This window comes from Gadus chalcogrammus, chromosome 2 (assembly GCF_026213295.1).
Source record: "Gadus chalcogrammus isolate NIFS_2021 chromosome 2, NIFS_Gcha_1.0, whole genome shotgun sequence".
Taxonomy (NCBI): Eukaryota; Metazoa; Chordata; class Actinopteri; order Gadiformes; family Gadidae; genus Gadus; species Gadus chalcogrammus.
This window is the reverse complement of record NC_079413.1, coordinates 1,504,246-1,508,772: the sequence shown is the minus strand read 5'-3', so window position 1 is coordinate 1,508,772 and position 4,527 is coordinate 1,504,246. Positions and strand designations below refer to the sequence as shown.

Here is a 4,527-nt window from a genome sequence, read left to right as displayed (position 1 = left end):
AGAGAGAGAGAGAGAGAGAGAGAGAGAGAGAGGGAAAGTGACCATGCATTTAATGAGGCACTAGCTAATGGCTGCCCAGACGCTGATGGAACATGTGCTCACACAAACACACACACACACACACACACACACACACACACACACACACACACACACACACACACACACACACACACACACACACACACACACACACACACACACACCCACTGCCACACCCACCTTGGTGTTGCGGTCGTAGGTCTCCTTGAAGGCCAGGTGCTTGCCCGCCTTGCTGCCCAGGTCGCACCACTTCCCCTTCAGCCACTTCATGGAGGGCTTCCGGAGCATGGCCTTGGAGTCCACCTTGGCCACGAAGCTGACGTCCTTACCTTGAGGAGAGAGGAGGAGGGAGGAGGAGAGAGGAGGGAGGAGGAGAGTGGAGGAGAGAGGAGGAGAGTGGAGGAGAGAGGAGGAAAGAGGAGGGAGGAGGAGAGAGGAGGAGAGAGGAGGGAGGAGGAGTAAGGAGGAGAGAGGAGGAGTAAGGAGGAGAGAGGAGGAGAGAGGAGGGAGGAGGAGAGAGGAGGAGAGAGGAGGGAGGAGGAGTAAGGAGGAGAGAGGAGGAGAGGAGGAGAGAGGAGGGAGGAGGAGAGAGGAGGAGTAAGGAGGCGAGAGGAGGAGAGAGGAGGAGTAAGGAGGCGAGAGGAGGAGAGAGGAGAGGGGAGGAGAAAGGAGGAGAGAGGAGAAGAAAGGAGGGGAGAGGAGCAGAGATGAGGAGAGGAGGAGAGAGGAGGGGAGAGGAGGTGACATGAGGAGACCCCCAGTAGCCACTTTATTGGCTCATAGCAGGGGCCCATGTGATTGGCCGACGCACGCGCCACCTCACCTCAACCTGGCCATCGATAGGATTTGATCTTTTGACCAGTCGATCAAAATCGACTGGACGTTGAGTTTAAACTACACAAAAAACTACACAAAGCGATTTCGTACTTATTGTACACATATTGTCAGTTTGTGGACATATTATGGGATGCGATGTTTGTTCCATTGCAAACGCGATCTGTGTCGTTTGTCAGATAACCTTCATCGTGTGCTGTGATTGGTTGAGACGAAGGTGGGAGGCGGGGCTAACCTTTGACCGCGGTGGCGCTCTCGGGCCGGAGCACGAACATGCCGCTCTGCTCCGACATCTCCCGCTGCTCCCCTGGCGCCAGATCTACGGCGGGAACAAACACAGAGCATGAATCACAGACACACACACACACACACACACACACACACACGCACACAGACGCAGCACACACCCGGACAGTATAATGGGACCAAGCAAACCGCCGTACAACCCCTACGCTCGCACTCGCACTCGCACCCTACGCTTGATACTTTTAAAAAAGTATCAAGCCGGCTAAACAACGATGATAATCATTGCAGTTCTCCTTCCTGGCCACTAGGGGAGCTGTCTGCACCACAGTCTTCTCCCGAACTAAAGTGAACTAAACCCTGGATCCTCTGACAGTAAAAGGCGATGTTTGGGCTACGGTGGGCGGTGAAGGCGGTCACTCCCCAGTATGATGGGACCAAGCAAACCGCCGTACAACCCTACATTCACACCGACACGTTAAGGTATCCAGGCGGTTAAAGTACGATAATAACCATTGCAGTACTCCTTCCTGGCCGCTAGGGGAGCTGTCTGCACCACAGTCTAACCCTGACAAAAGTAAACCAAACCTCAGATAGTAAAACAAGATATTTGGGCCACGGCGGGGAGTGACAGGCCAGCTTGTACTGTGTCTCGTAGACGAGAGGACTCCATGTCGGGGCTCCAGGGAATACAAAAAGTGTGCTAATCACATGTAAAGACAGCGGTACAACCCGCAACCGCCGTGCTGACAGAACGGGAGCGTTTGAGAGGTGCTTACATCTTGTTCCTGCGTGCGAGAGAGGTATAACACGCCCTCCCGTTCAAAGGGAATTTCTGATATCTTTGTAGGTGTTTGCTTGTCAGAACATACACTCCAATAACACATTTGTTTTTTTTTTTTTTTCAAAGATGCTGATACTTAATTAGTTTGTCTTACCATCAGGAGGCAATTCTGCAATGGGGGGAGGGTGGTGGTTTGGAGGGAGGGGTGTGTGGGGGGTGTAGAAGGGAGGGAGGGAGGGGGGAGAGAGTTTGGGAAGACATCAGTACAGTGTCTGTGTTGAGCAGTAAGAGTCGGGCGTTAGCGAGGCTTCTGCGCGGTGGAAGGTGAGGATGAACACTCAGATGTTAGAACCACGTGCTCACGTGCTCTCACACACTCCGACTTCAACTTCCAAAATAAGAGGCCCACGCTTTGTTCTTCTAAAATAAGAGTCCCTCACTTTGTTCTCCAAAAATAAGAGTCACACACATTGTTCTCCAGAAATAAGAGTCCCACGCTTTGTTCTTCCAAAATAAGAATCCCTGCTTCGTTCTCGCAAAAATAAGAGTCCCAACCTTTGTTCTGGCAGAAATAGGAGTCGCATTGTGCATGAATCGGTAGTCTGGGATCCAACCGTCCTACTGTGTTACAGCAGAACCCCAGGGGGGAGGCGGTGCAGAGCCTGGGCCGGGAACCAACCACGAGGCTTTGTTTACCGTTCGGCTTCTACCAGACGAAAGGCGTTGGCGCGATTGGATGAAGCTTTGAGAAGTGTGTTTCTAGAGCAGCCCAGTCTCCACAGTGTTGATTTGAAACCTTTAAAAACACTTTTCTACAGTTTACTACTGCCGGCCTGGCTTTTGGTCACCAATTACACGCTGACACAAGATTGGACAAACCAAATATATAAAGAGGGAGACGGTAAAACCGAGATCTGAGCTCGTCTGCCCTCAACATCGTACTTTCAGTATTGATCTAAAGTCTGATTGGTGAGAGTAGGGTGTCACCAGGGTTATGGTGTCCTCCTATTGGTTAAGAATTGCGATAGCCTCCATCAGACGAGCCTGGTAACCTGCTTGTGTGTTCATACACATCTTATATATATCGTTTGTGTACACAGCACAGAGCTGTCTGTCCTGCAGGCCGGGCCTGTGACCACAGCTCAATCCACACTGGTGTTCAACTCAAGACATCGTGAGAGATCAGCCTGAGCTTGGCCGTCGAATCAGGTCGCTTCCCGCTATAAATACCGAGATCACCCGGTACGTGCGTCTTATTCAAACCCTGCACCTGCTGCACCACTCTTTCACACACAATCGTGCGCACACACACACACGCGGGCGCACACACACGCACATACATCTAAACACACACAAACACACTTACAGACACACACTCACACATGTGCGCATGCAAACACACACACACACACACACACACACACACACACACATGCCCACATACACACACACCCACACACCTCTACACACACACACACACACTCCTCTACACACACACACAAACACACTGACACACACACACACACATACACAAACACACTGACACACACACACACACACATTCACACAAACACACACAAACTCATGCACCCACTCACACAAAGACAACCCGACTCGCCCACTTACTCTCTGTCGGTCTCCCCCCACCCCTTTTGTATTTGTTTTTATGTGCTGGGTTAATGTGATCTTTTAATCAAAAGCCGCCCCCTGAGGACGGATCCAAGTTCAGATGTTCGGGATGATTTGAAGGGTTTCCGTGAGGATGCTAAGTGGGCGCGTCTTATCCCGGGAATGGCACCCAGGGGACATTTTGGAAATGTTCACACTCCCTCATCGAGGAGCGGTTTTAGGACCGAGCGGCTCACTGAAATGAACCCCAGACACGTCCTTGGCTCCGGGGAGGGAACATAAGGATACTCAGGAACAGCCTGCCTGGTCTGATTGACGCTAGTATTGCTCAACCGCGGAAATATGTATTTTTATTATTTGTTACATTTCTGGTTTCCGGTCGGGGTCATTCACGCCAACTCAGCCTCTTCATGTCTTCATGGGGACAGCTGTGGCGATAGATCCGGAGACAGAACTTACTGTAGAACGGATCATAATGCTAGCTCTAGTATTAGGTCTTCATCCAATTTAAATCGCCCGAGATCGGGGTCTTCATCCAATGAAATCAGATTAAGAAGATCGAGCTCACAGACACGCAGGCACGCACGCACACACACACACACACACACACACACACACACACACACACACACACACACACACACACACACACACACACACACACACACACACACACACACACACACACACACACACACACACTTCCACCTCCTCCCTCCTGGGTTGGGTGACAGGTCCAGAGCACCCCACAGACGCCTCGTGTTATTATTTTTAATCTTGCACGTCCAAACACATTTCAAATCCAAAGTCAAATCCAAACAGATCACGACATCATCCCGTCACGGGCGTGGCATGCCTCGTTGCGCACACTGAACTCCCGATATATACACACGCGGTACTCCAACCGTATATATCCCCTGGTCAATCGCAGTCAGAACAACATCACTCTCTCAAGGGTTTTTGGTTAATCGTTCCACTGCGAAAACGGACATGAC

At 51.1% G+C, this 4,527-nt stretch overlaps 1 long non-coding RNA gene across 3 annotated transcripts in view; it reads right to left on the bottom strand.

Annotated features, from left to right (window-relative positions):
* Window positions 1-228: 228 nt before the first annotated feature.
* Window positions 229-4,527, bottom strand: part of LOC130406031 (uncharacterized) — a 7,877-nt gene continuing 3,578 nt past the window's right edge. For 2 of the 3 annotated variants that reach the window (XR_008904394.1, XR_008904395.1), the window contains 2 exons: window positions 1,112-1,195; window positions 229-371 (listed from right to left, as the gene is read on the bottom strand). This is a non-coding gene — a long non-coding RNA (uncharacterized LOC130406031). Of the gene's footprint in view, window positions 372-1,111; window positions 1,196-2,057; window positions 2,073-4,527 lie in introns of all 3 variants that reach the window. The other variant, XR_008904396.1, reaches the window with a different exon arrangement.